The sequence below is a fragment of the Molothrus aeneus genome, chromosome W (assembly GCF_037042795.1).
Source record: "Molothrus aeneus isolate 106 chromosome W, BPBGC_Maene_1.0, whole genome shotgun sequence".
In the NCBI taxonomy this organism is placed as follows: Eukaryota; Metazoa; Chordata; class Aves; order Passeriformes; family Icteridae; genus Molothrus; species Molothrus aeneus.
In genome coordinates this window covers 11153131-11175859 of record NC_089679.1, presented here as the reverse complement: position 1 = coordinate 11175859, position 22729 = coordinate 11153131, and the positions used below count along the sequence as shown (strand labels likewise).

Genomic DNA, 22729 nt, shown 5'->3' with positions numbered 1-22729 from the left:
AAACACACAGGTGGTTCAAAACAAACAAACACTTTAACAATCTTTCTTGTGGCTCTCTGGTATCCATATATTTACTCAGATATCTTTTCAAGGTACCATTTGCTCTCTCCACAATCGCTTGCCCTGTAGGAGAATTGGGGAGGCCTGTTATGTGTTCTATCCCCCACATCTGCAAAAATTGCTTTATTCTTTTGCTACAGTAAGCAGGCCCATTATCTGTCTTGATGCGCTGTGGCACTCCCATTACTGCAAAACAACTGCTGAGATGCCTCTCTACCTGCCCTGCTTTCTCACCAGTCTGTGCTGTGGCCCATATAAAATGACTGTAAGTGTCTATGGTAACATGTACGTACTTCAACCTCCCAAACTCTGCCACATGTGTGACATCCATCTGCCAGGTCTCATTTGTGCTCAGCCCTCTTGGGTTAACTCCCAGACCTAAGCCACAGCCTCCATTATGATGACTACATATAGGACAGGCTTTGACTATTGCCCGTGCCTCCTCCATAGATATCTGAAATTCTCTATGAAGGCCTTTTGCATTCTGGTGGAACATGGAGTGTGCCTCTCTGGCTATGGTTTGTTTGGGAATCGGAGTTGCTTGTGTGATTGAGACTAATTTATCTGCTCGCATGTTACCCTCTCCCAGACCAATATCCCATTTGTGACTTCTGATATGGATAACACAAAAAGAATGCTTTCTTAGCTTAATTGCTCTCTGCAGTTGCATAAACAGCTCATGTAACCTCCTGTTCTGAACCTCTTTTGTAGAGGCATCCTCTATTCGCTCACACACTCCTGCAACATACAAAGAATCTGTTACAATGTTAAGAGGTCCAGAGAAATGCATCATGGCCCATACAACAGCCAATAGCTCCATCGTTTGCAAAGTGTCCAACTCAGTAGCTCGGAGTATATGATGATGCCATTGTCCCTTTTCTCGCCAGGTCACTGCAGCGGTTTTGGATTTTCTTCCTGCATCTGTGTAGACAGTTATAGCATCCGATAAGGGCTTTAGTGATCTTTTTGGGCACTGAATCCAACCCCACTGTCCTATCCAATTCAATGGTACATTGGGAATATCATCAGTGGCAGTCACACTACCGGCTCCCAATAGGGCCTCTTGTCCCATAATCTGTACTGTCCGTTCACGACCCTTTTTGAGCAAATCAGCTAAAATTTCAATTTTCTGAAGAAGGGTTTTATGTTGTTGAAGTGGAGGAGATATCCATTCCAAGGCCCATATCTCCCCCGTTTTTCTGTTATGCTGAGTAAGTGCACCCAGTAAAAATTTTGGTCCACACCAAACTGTCAGCTGTATAGGGAGATCAAGATCACGTCTCCGAACACTGCCTTGTGTGACACAGTCCAATATCTGCTGCAGTGTCTCAACCTGTTCAGGGGTTATACGAACAGGCTGTGCCGGATCAGTCCCCTTCAGTAAAGGTCGAAGCTCATCTAAGAGTTCATTAGGGATACCAACAATGGGGCGTAGCCACTGTAGGTCCCCCAGTAATTTCTGAACATCATGCAATGTATGTAATTTAATGTGTAGTTGCAATTTCTGAGGGGTAACAATTTGATCAGTAAGTGTCCACCCCAGATATTTCCACGGTGCAGATAACTGAATTTTCTCAGAAGCTACAGTCAGTCCATAAAGCTTCAAAGCATCATATATTGCCTGAATTCGTTGACCTGTAAAAGGTTCTGGTTGTGCAAATAAAATATCATCCATATAATGGTAAATGATTGTATCAGGCCAGGCATGTCGTAAGGGTTGTAAAGCTGCATCGACATAAAGTTGACACAAGGTGGCGCTGTTCCGCATGCCCTGTGGTAAAGATACCCATTCAAATCTCTTGTCCAGCTCCCCTCTGTTTAAAGCCGGCAGAGTGAATGCAAACCTCCGAGTGTCTCGAGGATGCAGAGCAATAGTAAAAAAACAGTCCTTCAGATCAATAATCAAAAGTGGCCAGTCCCTTGGTAGCATAGCCAGATTAGGTAATCGTGGTTTTAAGGCTCCCATAGGCTCCCGGCGGTGGCGGGCTGGAGGCAGGCCGAGCTGAAGCGGTGACAGCTGCTACTTGTGTCTGGGCGCGGCGGCTGGTGACCAGGAAGTAGAACCGCGCCGGGCAGCCGCGGGGCGGGTGGACCCAACGGAGCCCGCTGCCCCACGGGGGGTGGGAGGCCCGTCCTGCCGCCCCCCCGGCTCGGGGGTCGGGGCGGCTGCGGAGCGGAGCGGGACAGGAGGCGGCCGGGCTGCAGCTGCTAAGCCGCTTAGGGCCGGGGCTGGCATGAGCCTCCCTTCACTGCTGTGCAACGGCTCCTGCTAGGTCACTCTCTGACCCGGGGATGGGCGCGTTACTAGGCGGAGGAGGTGTAGGGTTTAACACCGGGGCAGGCGGCGCGGACAGCACTGCTGGAGTACGCGCGGGGGGGGGCTGCTGCCCGAAGCAGGAACTGATAGCGGCGGGGAGCTGTTGTCTGGAGCGGGAACTAGTGTCGGCGGGGAGCCGCTGCTTAAAGTAGATGCCGGTGCCAGCAGGGGACCGCCGTATGAGGCAGGAACCGAAGTCGGCGAGGTGGGGGCCAAACCAGTCTCCGTAACTCCTGTTTCTCTCATGGGCTGCACCAGCCTGCTGGGCAGCTCTTTCCTCTGCCTGGTATTTCAACAATTCAGCATGCACGACCCGCCATAAATTTCCCAACTTTCTCGCGGCTTTATCATCATCTATGACTGCCTGCCACAACTTATGCCTAAATATACGGCAGTCTGATAACCTATGCACTGTGTGAGTGTTTTAAAACAGTCTTTGTGCATACTCATGAGCTAACAACCCATGAAGCTCTTTCTGCAAATCTTATACCCTTAACCTTACGCTTTTATAAAAAGCTAGGAAATAAATCATATGCTGCTTGCCTTTCTTTATCCGTGTTAAAGATAACAGCGCGCTTCTTGCAGCCCTTGCAGGCTTCTGGCAGCACGTATCGGCCGGGGTCTCTGACGAGGTCCCCAGGGCACGGCACCTTCCCTTTTTCAGCGGTGCTTTTGCCGTCCTCAGCTGCGATAGGACCCGAACTCCGTTACGCCGCTCGACCGTGGCTAGTGTTGAAGAATGTCCGGGGTCGCCATTTGCTGTGAACGGCGGAAGAAATGCCTCACACAATATGCATGGATGGCAAATCCCAAAGTTTATTGAAAGCTCACACATATTTATATTGGTGTTAATGAAGCTTATACATTTGGCAAAAGCTGAGCTCATTATTGGTTGAAGCACACTTAGATCAACCACACCTACTTCTATGCTCTAATGATTATTTTGTTTCTATGTTTGCATTCTTCTAGCTTCTCTACCTAGGATATCTACATTTTCTGGCAAGCGATTTTCTCCCCCGTCTTCCCGTTTCAGCGAAGGTCACTATCACCTTTGTCAGTGATTGGACACTGGTTACATAATTCCCAGCTTGTTTCCCCTATCCTTATCCAACGGTATCACATCGAAGTGGCCGTTTTCAGCTAGCTAATTATCCAAAAAGCTCTCTACATTGTGGGAAGAAAAAGGGAATAACAGTATAACAAACTAAAAAGAGGTAGCAGCATAACAATCTAAAAAGGGGTAACAGTGCAACATAATCTGTGAGTAAAACCTAATGGAGAGTCTCATAATTCTAGTAGGTGGAGCAGTGGAGGGTCATCTTCCTTTTTGACAAATATCTGTGTTTACTTTTCTTTCTTCTCCACCCCACCCGAGCCTGGTCTCTTTGCTCTCTTTGAGGTTCTGGGGAAGTGTCTCTGGGTGCTGCATTTGGCGGCTCAATGTACGGCTTGATATTCTTGCCTGGAATCCACCTTGGGCCAGATCCTGTTGACACGCAAGCATAGCCTCTACCCCATGTTATTAATTGAATGGGGCCCATTATTTGCTTGGACTTGGGGTTCTTGATCAGCACAGGTGGCTTCTCTGGGAGCTGAGCTCTGCTAGTGTTTGAGAAGTACCTGACTATGGGGGGATTTTGCTCCATAAATTAATTATTAAGAAAATTGATTACATAAAGGGCCTTATATAATCTTTCTATACTCAGTAGCGTTTCAATCCCTCCACACTGTTGATAAAGGATTCTCTTGAGATGATGGTGAGCCCTTTCTACAATAGATTGTCCCATTGGGGAGTGGGGTATGCCAGTGGTGTGTTTCACCCCCTGTTGTAGTGCACTAAATAGCTTATTTAGTTGGTGTTTTTACCCTGGTTATGGGAAAATTTTACTGGGTATGTCAGGTCACGTGGACCGTTTATTCCCCCTTTCTCATCACATGGTTTGTCCCCATACCCCCCTCCCTTAGTGGTCTGTCCCACGGGTGGTCTCTCCCCTCGCCCCTCCCCAATGTTATCCCATTGGCCGCGGTCCTCTTTCCCTGCCCCCATCACCTGGGGCATAAAACCCTACAGCAGGTGTGGTTCGGTCTCTGCTACCTGGGTGGTAGCTGCCACCAGAAGTGTCCTGTCTCAAGCTAATAAACTGGATACTCGTCTCCACGTGGCAAAGAGCGCTTCTTGTCTTTTACCTTCCGTCTATGCAATTCCATGTGGACTTTAGTCCTGAGCAAGCTGGATCTGGATTTATATTAGCCCAGAGACCACGGATTTATTGCAGGTGGTGCCCAATGTGGGGCTTGAACCCACGACCCTGAGATTAAGAGTCTCATGCTCTACCGACTGAGCTAGCTGGGCCTCTTTGAGCATGTGGTGGGCACGCTCAATCACAGCTTGACCTGTGGGGGAGTGTCTTTGAGAACTGCCTGCTCCGCCCTGGCCACTACTCCCGCCACATAGGCTGAATCAGTAACCAAATTAATTGGCTCCGAAAACTTCTCAAAGGCTCTCACAACTGCGGCCAGTTCAGCGATCTGGGGCGACCCTCTCTATCTGATGCACGTGAGGTCACACAAATACAGCTCCAGAGAATGTATCTATAGACACATGGATATATTTATGTCTCCCAAAGGGAGTATAATGGGTAACGTCTGTTTGCCACAGTAGTAGACTCTCGAGGCCCCAGGGATTAACCCCGGTCCCTATAGATGGCATAGCAAAGTCCTGGCAATTGGGGCAGGAGCCCACAATTGCTCTCTCCTGTTTCCTTGGGACTTTAAATATATGAACAAGGGCTGGCACATTCTGGTAGAAAAACTGGTGGCTCAACTTTGCCTGATTGATGATGTCTGGCAGGGTGGTCTGCACTGCCATGGCCAAAGCATCTGCCCTCTGGTTGCCCTCTGCAACTGGTCCTGGGAGGTCAGTGTGCATAACGTGATATGGTTGTTCTCCGTGGGAGAGAAAATAGACTAGCTTTAAGAGCAAGCTATATAAATTTGGATTTGACACTTCTTTTAATGAAGAATGTTCTGCTCTTTCAGCTATTCCAGCAACATAGGCTGAATCAGTAACCAGATTCAAGGGTTGTTTGAACTTCTCCAAGGCTCTGACAACGGCTGCTGATTCTGCAATTTGTGGGGATCCCTGAACAATCTGAACAGCAGACTCCCACTCCTGAGAGTCAGGATTTTTCCAAGTCATAACTGACTGGTGGGATCTTCTGGAGCCATCAGTAAAAACAGTCAGTGCCTTTAAAGGAATTCAACTTTTTAATGATTTTGGGACCAAATTAAAACACACATTAAATAGTTTATGTTTCAGTAGGTGGATAGAGATTTGACCTGGGTAGCTGTCACAAGTGACCTGGAGGTGTTCATTGGTCTGGAGCAAAGCTTCTAGATTACCTGATGTCAGTGGAAGGCAAATGCATGTGAACTCACACCCCACTAGGGTCCTGAGCTGTGCTCTGGCTTTTATGATAAGCTGAGCCATCAGCTCCTGGGGTGTGGTAATAGTCTTATGTGGTTGGTGCGATTGGAACATCCAGTCTATAATTAAAAGCTGGTCCCTCAGAGTGGGATCCCACTGGAAAATGAGGCCATGAAACTTGGGTGACTTATCCAAGATGACAAATTGGAAAGACAGGGTAAGATCAGTGCAGTGGGCTTGTCTCGCGGCCAGTGCCTCTGATACCTTTTGGATTGCTACCTGGGCCTGCAGTGTAATAGTTTGTGGCGAGTCAAGGTCATCGCAGCCTCACAGGAGGTTGAAAAGGGGTGAGAGGTCCTCGGTCGTGATCCCTAGCAGTGGACAAACCCAGTTTATGCTCCCACATAGCTGATGTAGGTCCCTCAGGGTTCTCGGGTTGTCCTTGATGGTGAGCTGCTGGGGTACGATGGTCCTTTCACTGATCCGGCATAGCAAGCTGAATTGCTGCTAGCATAGTCCAGGGTAAGGAAGCAAAAAGGACCTTTGCATAATATCCACAGGTGTTTTATTCAGCTGCATGGTGAGATGTTCAAGTCCCAGACACACACACAGAGGGTCCAGCTTTTTCTCTGCAGGGGCCTGGGGGCTGACCCTGGTCTCGGGGCAGTACAAAGATGAGGGCCAATCAGGGAATAGGGAGGAGTGGCTCAGGGACATAGGAACAGACATAGGAACAGGGGAAGGAGCCAATGGGGTCTAACAGCTTTTTGAGGGAAGCTTCTTGTGTCTTCCTAGACCAGGGAATGCCCCCCCCCCCGGTCTCCACAATCTGGAGTCCAAGGTAGGTCCATGGGCAGGTGTGCTGAATATTTTCTGTAGCAATTTCAAATCCGGCTCCTTCAATGGCTTGAATAGTCTTTTTGAGAACAATCTCCAAATGTTAGTCAGTCTCGGTGCATATTAAAATATCATCCATATAGTGAAAAATTCTAGCATGAGGGAAATTTTTTCAGATGGGTGAGAGAATGCTGGCAACAAACATTTGGCAGACAGATGGAGAATTTTTCATCCCTCGGGGAAGAACTTGCCATTGATACCTTTTCAGAGGGGCTTGTCTATTAACTGATGGGATGGAAAACACAAATCTTGGGGCATCTCTGGGATGGAGAGGGATATTAAAAAAGCAATCTCTGATATCAATGACTGCCAGTTTCCAGTCTCTCGGGAGCATTGAGGGTGAGTGTAGGCTGGGCTGCAGAGAGCCTATGTCCTCAATGAGCTCACTGATCTTCCTGAGGTCTTGCAGGAGCCTCCACCTGTCTTTGCCTGGTTTAGAAATGACAACGACAAGGGTGTTCCAAGGGCTAGTGGATGGTATTATGTGGCCCTTGGACAACTGCTCCTGCATGAGGGATTTGAGTGCCTTTACTTCTGAGAGGGGCCACTGATCAATCCACACGGTTCATCAGTTTTCCATGTGAATGGTGTGGTAGGGTGCTCTACAGCGGCCCCAGCTAGAAATTCCGGGGTGGTGAGGGGATTTCTAGCCTTGCTCCCCATTGAGACAATAGGTCTCTGCCCCATAACATGATAAGTGCCCTTACCGCAAAAGGTCTTACTGTGGCAACCTGACCCTCAGGTCCTTCAATAAGGATTGTCCATTTGCTCCACATAGAGGTGGCAGCTCCTCCAGTCTCAGAGATGACTCCGTTGGCTGGCACCAGTTCCCAGCCCGGTGGCCACTTGGAGCGGGCAATAATGGTCACGTCTGCTCTGGTATCTACCACACCTGGAAGAGAACTTTGTCCCCTTTGTTAAACAAGCCACACTCTATAAGAGATCTGTCTTGGCCCACAATCTCTGCCCAAAAAAAACATAGGGTTTTCAGGCAACATGTCAGTCCAGGTGGATATGAAAAAAGCTTGGGCAATGGGTGTGCTCTTAAGCAAAAGCCAAGGTGGGTCTACACATAAGACAGTCACAGTAATCTCATCCCTTGGTCCCACAGTTTGGACTTCCAGAAGTACATGTAAACTGTCCCGTCCGTTAATAGAGTCCCCTATGATTAAAATGGTCCTTGGTCCATCAGAAGGTCCAAATTCACTAGTGGGAATTTGGTAGCTCGCTTCATCATCAAACTGGTTGGAAAGGGCACTTACCAGCGTGCGTCGTGTCCTTGCCTGAACTTGTTGGTAGGCCTTGGAGAGTCAGCACTCCTACTCATAGTAGGTGTTGTCATAGATGATTTCTTGGTGCCTCAACTCTCCAAGATTGTGGGGAAAGAGGGATGGAGCAGCTTGGTATTTGGTGTCCAAGCACAGGGCCGCCCTGCGCTTTGCTGGAAGTTTCCCTGGTGCTGCTGCTAAAATGGATGATGCTGGACCTGCTGGTGATATTGAAACTGGGGATAGTGTTTAAAATGTTCCTTACAGTCTTGGCATGCAGTGGAGGGCCAACCAGTGGAAGGGTGTTTCTGCAAAAAGTCTTTATCACATTCTACCTGGAGGTAGCCCACTTCACCACACTTAAAGCATCTCATATTTTGTTTCTTCTGTGCCACAAAGGCTTCAGCCACTCCTTTGCTGTCTGCCAGGGCTACCATATGTTCTGCAGTTGTGAGATGGGTACAGGCTTCCACCATTTGCTGGATGGTGGGGTTCAGGGTCTGGAGGGAATGCTCTTATAATTTTCTTGCATTCTGTATTAACGTTGGATACTGTTAGTTTGCTGAGCAGCTCCTCTCTAGCCCTTGAGTAATCAATTTTCTTATCAAAAGTGTCTTTTAGTGTGTCTATGAATTTAATAAATGTCTCATCAACGCCCTGGCGAATGTCAGAGAAACTGTGTTGTTGGGTGGTGCCATCTGGTGTTTGGAATAAAGCATTCTGGGCAGCATTTTTAATGTTCTCTAGAATGGCCCTGGGGATATATTGTTCCTGCTCTTGTGGCTTTTTGAACTCGCCATGCCCACTTACTTGCTCTAAAGTCAAATTGGCCCATCCATCCTCACTTTTGTGATTATTTAATAATGCTTTTTGTTGTTTTTTTCCAAATTGATTCCCACAGAAGAAGCTCTGTGGGTGAGAGGAGGAGGGACATAATGTGCCGAAGATCATTTGGCACGAGGACATGGCCCAAGAAAGTTACTTGTAAAAGGTTTTTAAAATAGGGGTGATTTCCTCCCATAATCTTTACATTCTTTACATAATTCCTTAAGTTCCCTGTATGGAATTGACTCCCTCTTAGGGTTCCTCCCTCTTTTAAATATAAATGGGGCTGTTGGGATTTGCAGTTTTCTAGCTATATCCCAATCACCCTCCTGAGCTGCTTGCTTTCATTCCTCTGCCCAGTGATCTCCAGAATCACTATCCGAATCTGAGGAATCACTGCCCTTCTCCAGAGAGGAGGGAGATGTGCTGGCATGGGAACGAGACCTCCAGTTGAGTGGCAAGCCCTGGTGCTCAGGGTCTTTGGTATCCAAGCTGGCTACCTTCCAGTCATTTGCACTTCTGATTCCCACACTGTAAGCGTGGGAACTGGGAGTGGCCAGTGGCCAGATCGGGGGGATGTGGGGGGGGGGGGCGGAGACTGCACAAGGGGGAGGCTTCCCAATTGAAGGGGAGGGTCCTGAGGCGGGGTAGGAGCCTGACATGGGGGCGGAGCTCAATGCAGGGGCAAGGCCGGATGTGGGGGCAGGAGAGGGGAAGGGAGGAGGAGGATCACAGGTGCCATTTTGTGTGGCTAAGGTGGGAAAATTTCATGCCAGAACCTTCAAAATGGCAGCTCTGCCCACGAGGCCAGTGCCATTTTAAGCCATAGAACAGAACGGGGGAATTGGGCACATGGGCATAGGAAAGAGGGTCAGGTTGGAGCCCTCAGTGGCATGGCCAGTGCCATCCTGAGAAGGGGACAGGAGAGGACTAGAGATGGCAGAAGGCACTCTTCTGTGCCTTTAGGCGGTTTCCATCTCCAGACATGTCCTGAGGGGATGAGGGAACAGGAACATGGGGGGAGGGGGTGGACATGAAAGCTGGGATAATAACTGGGGTACTTAACATTCCCCAAACTCCCCCCAAAACCATCAATCATTTCATAAATAGAATGAAAAATCAGATAAAACTTCCTAACTTGAAAATTCTCCTCAGATTGTAAGATATATAACTTTTTCCCAACTTTGTCCCAAAACTCAACCGAAAAAACTGATTCTTATGTGATATCTGAAAAATACTTAAAAATCCAGGGAATAAAAGCCTTTAAATCCCTATTAGAAGACCCAACACCATTTTTAACATGGTTATCATAAACTTTGAAATAAACTTCATGCAGCGAGATAGAGTGAGATGGGAGCAAAATTCACTATCTCCCTCCCATGAGATAAAAAGGTGAAAGTAAAATAAAAATGTGACCTTCACCACAAGATACTCACCACACTGGCTGGCCAAAAGAAAAAGCTCATGGGGTCTCGCTGATACAACTGATCCTTGACGAGGGAGGGTTGCCAGTCGCTCCCTCCAGAAAGTCTCCCAGAAAACTGGGTTTTTTCCTTGGGGAAAGTGGAACACACAAATCTGGCTTTTTTCCAGTGACAGCAGCCACTGGAGATGCTTTCAAGGAGCCCTATGGGAAGGCCCTACATTTGGCCGCCAATTATAGCAACATGGTAAAAATAGATGGTGTTTGCTGCTATTTCCCAAAAGGGTCTTCTGAGAAAGCTGCTCAGGCAGGCACAAACAGTCACTCAATCCACAATCATACCACAGATAAGTCAGTGAAGAAAGACAGAAAGGGTCTCTGTATAGAGTGCCAGTGAGGTTTATTGTAGAATCACACTAAAGGAATCCAGGGACAAAGACAAGCAAACAGTGAGTGTCCCAGGTTAAGTATGAGGTCAGGAACCAGTGGTCTGCGGGCACAGGGACAGTACAAGGGCAGGGCAAAAGGCAATGACCTACAGGGAAAGGGTAGATTAACATGATGCTGCAGAGCACCATGGTAGAAGCCCCTTTCATCTCATCCTGAGCACTGAGGCATCCTCTAAACCTGTAGCAAATTTTTCCAAGGCATCACCCTAGAAGTTCTATTAGGCTCAGAGGCCTCTACAATAGCACTGCTCTGATTGAGTGGTAATTACTGAACAATCATCTTTGCATCTTATAAAGTCCTGACTGCCTTTTCATAATCTCACACCTTGCTCTGGGGTGCTGTAACTTCATAGGCAAGACCTCCTAAGACCAGTAGCTAACAGCCATTCCCATCTCCCCACTAGTTTGTGCAAAGACATTGATGCCACTTTTCAAGGCAATCTGTGCACAGCTGTCTCAATCACATTATCACAGAATAGTATGAGTTGGAATGGATCCAGAAGGATCATCAACCCATAGGGGGATTGAACCCACAACTTTGGCATTACTAGCACCATGCTCTAACCAGTTGAGCTAATCATCTGGGGGGTAACCACTACCCCATCATCTATTTCAGTCCATGCTGATGTTGGAGCTGTTGTAGCTAAGAAAGTGGGCAAGAGGGCCCAGCGCTCAGTACTGGGCCATCCCAGAATATGGGGAGTCACCATGATAGCCTCCCCAATCTGACCTTTTTACTAGCCATGGAGTGGTTGTTCCCAGATCCCGCCGACTGCATCAAATGTGAGCTGACACAGGCAGGCAGCTAGAACAACTATAAACCCACAGTTAAGATACAAAGAGTAATTTTATTTCCATTACCTCACTAACAGGAAATCCCCAAAGCAATCCCCAGTCAGAGGTACACAAACAGAGGCACCAATAAATTTGGTCCATGCCACAGGATCAGTGGTTGCTGTTCACACAGGTTTATCAAGAGTTCTTCCCAGCTGCAAAGTCATTTGAGTGTTTACCATTACTGTCACTCTATCATAGAAGGTCACCAGATTGGTCAGGCATGATTTTTCCTTAGTAAAGCTGTGCTGGCTGTCTCGGATCACCTCATCTTGTATGTGCCTTAACATTGCTTCCATGAGGACATGTTCCATAATTTTCTCAAGCACAGAGGTGAGGCTCACTGGTCTATAGTCACCTGGGTCTTCCTTTTTTAAAAAAGGGAGTGATGGCTCCCTTTTTCCTGTCACCAGGGACTTTGCCGAACCACCATGACTTTTCAAATATGATGGAGAGTAGCTTGGCAACCATGTCAGCCTGTTCCCTCAAGACCCTGGGATACATCTCATCAGGTCCAATAGACTTGTGACTATTGAATTTCATCAGGTGGTCCTAAACCTGCTCTTTGCTTACAGTGAGAGGGACTTTACTCCCCTAACTCCCACCTAGAGGATCAGGGACTTAAGAGAAGTGGGAAGCCTGACTGCCAGTGAAGACTGAGGTGAAGAACTCGTTGAGTACCTCAGCCTTCTCCATATCTGTTGTCTCCAGTTTTCCCTTCTCATTTATTGGGGAGAGGGGTGTACGGTCTCATTGGCCTTTCTTTTCTTAACTATGTACTTAGAACCATATAATCATCTCGGTTGAAAAGACCTTTAACATCAAGTCCAACTGACAACTCAGCATTACCACTGTAGCCCCTAAACCATATTACCCAGCACCAAATCCAGATACCTCTTAAACACCTCCAAGGATGGTGACTCCACCCCCTCCCTGGGCAATCTATTTCAATGCCTAGCCACCATAACAGTGAAAAACCTTTTCCTAATATCTAATCTGAAACTCTTTTGTCTCAGCTTAAGGCCATTTCCTCTCATTCTGTCACTTCTTACCTGGCAGAAGAAACTGGCCCCCACCCCACTACAATCTCCTTTTAGGTAGTTGTAAAGAGCAATGAGGTTCCACCTAAGCATCCTCTTCTCAAAACTAAACAAATCTAGTTCCCTCATCTGTGCCTCATTAGACATGTTTTCTAGACCCTACACCAGCTTCGTTGCCCTTCTCTGGACATGCTCCAGCACCTCAGTGTTCTTTTTGAAGTGAGGGGGCCAAAACTGGACACATTACTCAAGGTGTGGCTTTATCAGTGTTAAGTACAGGGGGACAATCACTTGCCTAGTCCAGCTGGCCACACTATTTTTTATACAGACCAGGATGCCATTGGCCCTCTTGGTCACCTGGGCACACTGGCTCATATTCAGATGGCTTTCAACCAGTACCCCCAAGTCCCTTTCTGCCAAACAGCTCTCAAGTCACTCCTGCCCCAGCCTGTATTGTTGCATGGGGTTGTTGTGACCCAAGTGCAGGACCCAGCACTTGGCCTTTACTGAACTTCATGCAGTTGTCCTTAGCCCATTGATCGAGTCTGTCCAGATCCCTCTGCAGACCCTTCCTACCCTCAAGCATATCACCACTCCCACTCAACTTAGTATTGTCTGCAATTTTACTGTGGGTGCACTCAATTTCCATGTCCGAATCATCAATAAAGATATTAAGCAGATCTGACCCCAGTCCTGAGCCCTGGGGAACACTGCTAATAACCAGCTGCCAACTAGATTTAGCTCCATTCACCACAACTCTCTAGGCCCAGTCATCCAGCCTGTGTTTTACCCATCACAAAATCCATTCATCCAAGCCATGAGCAGGCAGTTTTTCTAAGAGGATGCTATGGGAGACAGTGTTAAACACTTCACTCAAGTCTAGATAGAAAACATCTACAGCCTTCCCCTTATGTACTAAGTGGGTCACTTTGTCATAGAAGGAGATCAAGTTATCTAGTTATAGAATCCCTTATTGTTATTCTTCATGTCTGTCCTGGTTCAGGGCAAATTTGGGAAAGTGTTGTCATATTATTTCAAAAGTTCCATACCTTCTCAGTGATTTCACATGTGCAGCTCCTCACAACACTGACTCCTTCTTCTTCACTGCACAACCAGCTGACTCCAACTCTCTTCACTGCACAGACAACATACCCCAACGCCCTCCTCAACCAGCTAACCCACTCTTTTGTAGCACTCATCCTCATTGGACACAGCTGTGGCCTGTTAAGGGCAGGCTTGTTCCTAATCTTTGGTAATTAGTACAGCTGCAACTCCTCAGAGGTGAGATTACCTTGTGCACTATCTTTATTTTCTTACATTCTATCCCCCCCCCCCACAGGAGAGAACCCCCAAAGGGGTTCCTGTAGAAAGCAGATTCAATCAGCCCCTCTCCCAACCGGTTTGGGAAAAATACCTCCTTAGAGAAAAGTGGAAAAACCTGTTTTATTAAACAAGAAAACCTAAACAATATTCAACAATAAGACCTCTTGCTGCTCCAAAAGAGAGACAAACTCAGAAAGTCCCCTCCGTGGGCTGTAGCTCAGCTCACTCAGTCTCTTATCAGTCCCTCTGGCACTGGAAATGCTGTGGCCCAGGCCTGGCCCGGTGGGCCACAGGTGCTCTTCTGGTGTTCAGTCCAGAGCAGGTTTAAATAGGTCCACAGAAAAGGAAAAAAAAACACATTCCAGGGAATTTCTTTGCCTCAGCTAGCTAAAACTAACTAAAAGCAAAGGAGAGCTCTGTCCCTTTGTCTGTCCATCTGCAGACAACACAGTCCAGGAGGAGGAATGTGGAGGAGTGAGTGCAGTTTCTGAAAACAAACTCCACGCTTCTTCTCTCCCCCCTTCACTCTCAGAACAAGTCTTAAAGGTGCAAAACTTATTATTCAGCATAAACAGAACAAGACGATTGGGGATATAGTCAACCCAGGACAATGCCCTTTGCCAAGTCCTGTTCCATCTGTACCTTTGCTTTCCTGATCCCATACCTACATATCCCGACTGTATCCCTGTACTCTTCCTGGGCCACATGTCCCTGCTCCCAGTGGCTGTGAATTTCCATCTTGCTCCTCAATTTTAAGAGCATATCCTTGCTCTGCCATGCCAGTTTTTGGTCTTTCCTACACGTGGAAATGGAGAGGTCTTGTACTCTAAGGAAAGTGTACTTAAAGAGTTACCAGCTCTGGTCAGTTCCTCTGTCCTTAAGGACAGTTTCCCAGGGAATCTCATCCTCTAATTCTTTAAGCAGCTGAAAGTTCACTCTTCTAAAGTTCAGGATCCTGACTTTGCTCTTTGTTAGACCCATGTTCTTTGAGATCAGGAACTCCATCAGGGCATGGTTGCTACAGCCCAAGCTGCCTCCAATCTTAACCTCTTTAATGAGCTCATCTGCAGTGGTGAGCACCAGGTCCAGTAATATGACATCTGCTCAGCAATAAAAGGTAAAGGAGGAGGAAGGGGGGAGGGGGGGTGGGGGGGCGCTTGTTGTTTATGGCGTTTTACTTCCAGAACAACCCCTATGTGTGCTAAAGCCCTGCTTCCCAGGAAGTGGCCAGACATTGCTTGCTGATGGGAAGTAGAGAATATTTTCTTTTCCTTTGCTTCCACATGCAGCCTTTTCTTTTACTTTAATAAGCTGTCTTTATCTTGACACAAGTCCTTTTCCATCCTATTTTCTTCCCCCATCCTGTTGAGGACGGGAATGATAGAGCAGCTTGGTGAGCACCTGGTGTCTGGTCAAGGTTAACCCACTACAAGTGTCATCTGCATTTCTCCACTGTTTTGAGATTTGTAGTATGTGTAGGAGCAAACTAGAAGATTACAGGCTTGGCTTTGGCCGACTTAATGAAATTTTGGGAACTTTTTCTCTTGAGGCTATTTCAAAGTATGCTTTTTCAAGTGGCAGTTGCTGCACAGATCCTTGTAATCAACATGTTCTTATAATACAAACTGAAACTAAAAATAATATGAAAAAAGATTCACAGGTTTTGACATACTTGCTGCTACCTGGCTAGAATTGCATGGTTATTTTAATAAGAGTTTATTACAACTTTATTAGCTGCAAAATTGAGAATGTAAAAGTGCAGTATCTGTCTTTTCTTGCTGATAACTGCATACACTAAAAGAATAATTTCTCTGTTCAGAAATAACTTCTGTGGGGAAACTCTGTACTAATATATTTTCTTTTCCATACATTGATGTATCAACAAATAACAATTACAGGAAAGTGACAAAGCAGCATTTTATAAGCAAATTTGTGCAGGTTGGGTTTTTTCTTTGCTGACTGCTCTCTTCCTTGTTTTAGCATTAAAGCAATGTGATACCTTTCATATCAACAGGTAGAAACATGAAGAAAACTTTAACTTAGCTTGCCTTTGTAAGGATCTGTTGCCTGAATTTTTTTCCTGCCTTCAAAATAACAGATGGTTTCGTACCAGCAAGTTACACTTGTATTTACTATGAACTAGTGCCTAGAAACATCTAGGCAGTGGTTTTGCTGCTACAGATCACTCAGTATATACTCTGTTACAATCTAGTTGATTTTTAGGTGAGCAGTGTCTGTTTAAGATACCCTGGAGCATCTGAGTTTGTGAGTCTTGCCCTAGCTGGAAGGGAATGTTACATTTGGTATATTTGAGCTCTAATGGATGCTGAGTCTGAAATGTTTTTGACTGTGAAAGAGCATTGAGTTGGTTCTTTTTGGCGGAAAGGTTTGGACAATTAAGTTTTTACCGTGAATGTAGCCTTGTTTGCCATAAATACAAATGTCCCATTTGAATGGAGCATTGCAAAACAATCCCCAGGGAATTCTGGGTGATTCTTTTTGTTGGGCGAGAACATTTCCCAGGGAGGTGCATGCACTACCCTTGGGCTCTTCCCACTGCCCCACCTCTTTAAAGCAACTTAGTTGGCATGGCACTGTGTTTGCCAGCTGCTGTTTGAAGGCTGCTGGATCTGGGTTGGTTGTGCTATTGTTTGGGAATTGCTGCCTAAAATTAGAGTCCTTTTTACTAGCAATATGTGCACGACAGAAAATGTTATCTGCAGGTCTTTTCAAGCCTCCATCTACTGGGAAGAGGAAATTATTGCAACACAGCCAAACATATTTTGGAGAGGTGGAAAAGCAAATGACTGTGTATGAAGTTTTGCTCAAACTGTACCTGTTTGGAATAATTTGACTTCAACAGGATTATTTTGAAGAATATTTGCAGATTTGAGAATGTTTTGTAAGCTTCTAAGGTTTTAATTGAAATTAGTTTTTTAGTTTAGATGGTGCTTGTTGTGAAGGGCTGACAAAAACCACAAGTGCTTTCAGAGGTGGGGAGGGGAAGGCCTAATGTTTATAGAATTTGGTACCTGGTCCCAAATACTTATGGTTACTTAGTTTAAAAGAATGTAGGCTTTATTTATTTTAAAACCCCCAATACTTAGAAATAATGATATTTGTCTTATGAGTAGAAATGTAGTTTATTAAAACTAGGATTAACAATACCAGCAGTATTGTGTTAATGATTGCAAGTCAGTGCAAAGCATACTTGACAGCTATTGCTGTTAGTGGGGATTTCACATTGTGAATATTGGAGTTTATCTATGCAGAGGGGAGGGAGAAAGTTGCATATGATATGCCAAAAAAGTATTTCTTCAGAAATTAAATGGTGTTTTTGTTTGACACCTGTGAGAAACGACTGCTCACTTTAAATTTTCATCTTCAAGATGGATGCTTCGCTTTTTATACCCCGGAGGGGGATGGGGGGGATTGCATCAGCCAACCCTGGCCCCTCCCAAAATCTGTTAGTTAACTCTTCTTTGCCAATTATTGGTGGAGACTGCTTTCTTGCAACTTGATTGGAGGGTTAGGTTTTGTCATTCTGCGCACCCTCCTCCCCCAGCAACAAGCTTTTCCATTCCTAACTGCCCCATGTAAGGGGCACAGGAGCACACCTTCTTTCTACCTGTCATAGACAACCCAGGCTGTCTGATGGTAACAATACGGGGGGGGAAGGGAACTCTGGGGAGAACAGAGGACATTTTAACTATAATAACATAACTATACATCTCTTAATATTCACACAATATTCATCCTTTAATTGTGAGAGCCAATCATCTCATTATCCATCTATAACACACCATTTCAGCTACATGCCTAATTTGTGAGGTTTAATTAGGATATAGTCAGCTTGTGCTCACATGGACAGAAATAGTGACCAGCAGGACTAGGGAAGTGATTGTCCTCCTCTACTGGGCACTGGTGAGGCCTTGAATTCTGGGTTCAGCTTTGGCCCCTTGCTACAAGACAGTCATTGAGGTGCTGGAGTGCGTCCAGAGAAGGGTCACCAGAGCTTGGGAAGGGTCTGGAGCACTGGTCTGATCAGGAGCAGCTGAGGTAGCTGCGGTTGTTAAGTCTGAGAAAAAGAAGGCTCCGGGGAACCTTATTCCTCTTTGCAACTGCCTGAAAGGAGGTTGTAGCAAGGTGGAGGTTGGTCTCTTTACTCAGGTAACAAGCAACAAGATGAGAGGAAATGGCCTCAAATTGTGCCAAGGCAGGTTTACATTGGATACTAGAAAAAATTTCTTTACAGAAAGGGTTGTCAAGTATTGGAACAAGCTACCCAGGGAAGTGGTTGAGTCACCATCCCTGGAAGTGTTCAAAAAACGTATGAATGTAGAACTTGGGTGCATGGTTTAGTGGTGAACATGGTAGTGCTGGGTTGATGGTTGGACCTGGTGACCTGGAAGGTCTTTTCCAGCCTTAATGATTCTGTGACATAAAATCAATGCCTAATTTGTCTGAGGAAAAGACTCTTTCCTTTTGAGGTCTGGCTATGTTTTTTATTTGTGGTTTGGAGGGTTTTTTTGTGTTTTGTTTAGTTTGTTTTTGGTTTCTTGAAAGAAAAAATTATTAGCAGTTCAGAGAGCATAAGCAAATAACCATTTTTAAAACTCATGTCCTCAAATAATAATTTGATGCTTTGAGGCATAAATGACATAAGCAGCCCAAACTCGTCAGACAAAGGAATGATAGAAACAAGCTGCTTTATTTTAATACAGCAGCCTATTTTTCAGGGAGAGCTAAAAAACAATTCTGTATTCCTCTTCCCATTAACATTAAACTTCTGGTTTTGCTACATTTCAATTTAAATGTGTATGCATCATTGGAGAGATGGTGATGTAATCTAGACAACCTGTGCAAACTGAACCATAGACTTCAGCTCCTGAAGCCAAGGGCAAGTGAATAATGCTTTCATCCATAGCTACCCCAGCTGGTACTACTTAGCACTGGAAAAGCAGTTAGGTTTGTGTAAGAAGCATAAGGGAAAATTAAAAGGGGATGTCTTGTTGTTACAAAGCTGAATAGGGGAGGGGAAGAATCAAAACCACCACCACTTCTTGAAATTTTTAGGCGTTTAGAGTTTATGCTGTACAAACAGGAAAAACACCTAGTATACCAGTGCCAACTTTGTCATTATAATATTGTCTTGGTTTAGAGACAAGTGTAGAAAGAAAAACACCCTAGAATCCGTGTTTCTTCTAAAAAAAGGGTTCCAACAATCCCTTCCTGCCAATAAACGACTAACACTAGTGGATGAAAGTGAAAGAAACCAATCGTTTATTGAGAGTGCCCACACGGCACGGACAAAAATGAATAAATCCTAGATATTAAATTGACAGACCTTCCCCCGTCCCCAATCCCCACACCGGAACAAAAAAACCCAACAAACAAACAAAAACCCACAATGCCAGGGAAAGGGAAAAAAAACCCCACAATGGCTGCATCGTGGTGGGGAGGAAAAAAACCTGGCGCCAGCTCTTGTCTCAGGGATGGGAAAAAACCCAAAGGGTTCACGCAGCAGCTTAAGCAAAACAGATGGGAACCTGGTGAATCTCTAGCATGGGTCCCCTCTTCACAGCAGACGAAGCTGGTGAATTTGGTGACCTGCCTCTTGCTGGTTTGTCTTTTCCGAGGTCTGTGGCCGGGACAGAGTGGGCCCTCGCTGTCTAGCCAGTCCCTGGCCAACTCGTCTCGTCAACTGGTCTCTCGGATCTCGGACCAAAACCAAACTCGACCATTTCAAGAAAAAAAAATGTCGAAGGATTGCTATTACAGTCTAGAAGTCCAGGGAAAGGGAAAAAACCTTCTTGCCTAAGCTAACAAAAGCCAAGCAAAAAACCAAAAAACAACACTCCAAACAAAAAACCAAAACAAACAAACAAACCACAAAAAAACCCAAAAAAAACAGTCTTCCCCCCCCCCCCCCCCCGACACGAAGGACACCTGGGGAGTGAGGCTTTTAAAAAGCCCGCCCAAGAGCCCCAAGGTTTCCCCCTCCCCCAGACCCACCTTAAAGCTACAGCAACCATTTCTAGGCATACTAGGCATAGAGCAGACAATCAGGGAATAGAAAAACCACCCCAAGACAAATATTTACCAGATAAAAGATACACATAAAAGCTTGGTATGGAAGTTATAAGGCAATATAAAAAAAATTAATGTCTTTATACAAGGTAATGCATTCTTTTTCTATTTTGTGTTCCTATTTCCAAAAAGAAATTAAACTAAATTTGAAACTTGAATATCATTCTTCCCTGCCAGCTGTGCTTGAAAGACCTCTGTCTCGTAGAGGAATGTTTTTGAATCAAGCATCACAGTAGTACAGTTCTCTCGGAGATAAAAAAAAGTTAAAAAAAAGGAGTAATAATCTGGTGTTGCACTTCTTATATCTTGTAATTTTTTTCCTATCTATATTTTTTGTCTTGCTCAGTGCTTACTTATTGATCCACATCCAAAAAAGAAATATCCAATTCCTGAATTTTGTTCAAACTTTAAATTTATAAGTCTTTTAATAGTTCACATTTTTTTCCACTACTTTTCTATTTGGAGATTTACCTGGCCTGTTCTGCTAAGTAACCTGTATTGGTTTTCTTTAGATAAAGCACAATCTTTCAATGACTTTCCCAGCCATATGGAAGGAGTTAGCAGTGGTAATTCTCAAATATTCAGCAGCTGAGCAGTATCATAAAATAGCAGGCTCATGTTATTCCTGTTCATTAATATTTGGTTACCTGGATCTTTTATATTAGGATTTATTTTATCTTAGGGATAAAATATGCAGTATGCTATGATAATATGTGGCTCCTTAGCTTTTATTTTTAGATGACCTTTTGTAGCAGGTTGACCCTGGCTAGATGCTAGGCAGCCACTAAAGCCACTCTATCACTGCTATTCTCATCTGCACAGGGGAGAGAAAATATAACAAAGGTTAACGGGTTGAGATAAGGACAGTGTCTTGGTTTGAAAGACAGGTGTCTGCCAAGAAAGGTGGGAATCTCCCTTGGAATGGAAAATATGACCCCCTTCTCTCTGAATTATTCTAACTTTGAAATTAAGGGGCTTTCAGGCAAAGATAGGGAAAAAAAAGAATAACAGTTCTTTACTAGTATATATATATATAACGAGGCAAACAAATAACACCAGTAGCAACAACAAGCAAAACCAGAAACCCAATAACAGCCTTCTCTCGGCTGTCAAGCACTTTCCCTTTTGGTGTAGTTATGGTCAAAGCCAGCAGAGGCGCTGCTGGCTCCCCGGCCATGCAGGGCAGGTGCAGTGATTTCCCCGCGGCTGCAGGGGGCGCTATTGCGCAACTTTGGCCACCTTTCTGCATGTGGCTAATGGCGGCGCAGCCAGCAGAAGGAATGGAAAAGGGGCTTGCTTTACAAACTCCCAGGGGCAGTCGCTCCCAGTGCCCCTCTAGATAGCAATAGGAGCTGTAGCCGGAATCTCAGAAGCAGCAAGCTGGAATGGCAGGGACGAGCAAAATCCCAGAGTAATAAATGAGATGTATCAGAAACTCTGCAGCTGTAGCTGGAGCCGTGGGGCATCCTGGCAGGCAGGGGGTGCGTGGCTCCAGTGTAGCAAAAAACCCGGAACAGTGGCAGCCCGGCTCCCAAACAAGGCCAGGAGAGGCTCCCTCAGAGGGGGAAGTGGCTTGGTGTCCCGGGTTTTCCCCTGAGGCACCCGAGCAGATGGTGAAGGTCCTTTTTTAAATGAGGTAGGGTGTTAATAAGGTCCCAGTGCAATGGCCACTCTTACAAGCAGAGCTTCACTCACTGTGGGAGAAGGCAGCAGGAGATTAAACCCCTCAGTAGTGGCAAATTCTCCTCACAGCAACTGCAGCCTGTCTTCCCCCTCTGATGCCAAGAGAGCTAGGCACTGCACTCATCCCCCTTCACCCCAGCCCAAATCCTGCAGTATCTCTGCCCTTCCAAAAGAAACCACTCAGATAAGAGGAGTGCAGCCAGGTGCACTCTTCCCCCTCCTTCATGGGTATATCTTTTGTCTCTCTAAAGTATCCGGTCCTTATTGTCTCTTAGCAAGGAATGGGACAAAATTCCCTGAGAAAGAAACAAAAGGAAAAATCCTAACCCCTAACAGACAGGGAGAGATCACTTACTGATTACTATCACAGGCAAAACAGAATTGACTTGGATATTAATTGAATTTATAACTAACAAAATCAGATCATGATGAGAAATAAATCTTGAAAGCACCTTTCCTTCAACCCCTCCTTTTACATGGAGTTGTGGGTTGGAGACACACACACAACACAACACTGAGAGTCCTCAGGAAACAGCAATGAATTTAATATGGTTGCCCTTTTTATAGGGTGTTTGAATCTCCTGGCTTAGATAGCTGATTAGATAGGACCTCTCTTCACCCAGCTCTCTGGCCAGTGGTGTATCTGCATCTAAGCTTGAACAGGGTTGGCTGAGGTCTTTGTTACCTCTTTTCTAGAATGAGCCAGGTCAGCCAAATTGGATTTGTTATGGCCAGATTTATCTTGTTCAGCTACAGACTAGCTGTGCTGTGACACCTTCCCTCCTTCTCAGCTTTACCTCCTCCCCCAGTGGTTCAGGAAGACTGGGAATAGGGGTTCTTGTCAGGTCACCATACCTTGCTTCTAACGCTGCTCAGTGTCCTTCCCCTGCTCCAGTGTGAGGTCCCTCCCACAGGAGACAGTTCTCTATGAACTTTTCCAACATGAGTCCATCCCACGAGCTACAGTTCTCCACAAACTGCTACAGTGGGTCCCTTTCCATGGGGTGCAGTCCTTCAAGGATAGGTTTCTCCAGCATGGGTCTCCCACAGGGTCACAAGTTCTACCAGGAAACCTGCTCCGGCATGGGCTTCT

At 45.7% G+C, this 22729-nt stretch overlaps 1 protein-coding gene and 1 non-coding gene across 2 annotated transcripts in view; one reads left to right on the top strand and one right to left on the bottom strand.

Annotated features, from left to right (window-relative positions):
* LOC136568514 (zinc finger SWIM domain-containing protein 6-like) overlaps positions 1-22729 on the top strand; it is a 281712-nt gene that overhangs the window by 56956 nt on the left and 202027 nt on the right. The gene's annotated exons all lie outside the window — the stretch shown is intronic.
* On the bottom strand, positions 4658-4730 carry TRNAK-CUU (transfer RNA lysine (anticodon CUU)). The gene has a single exon. It is a non-coding gene; the product is annotated as a tRNA-Lys (tRNA).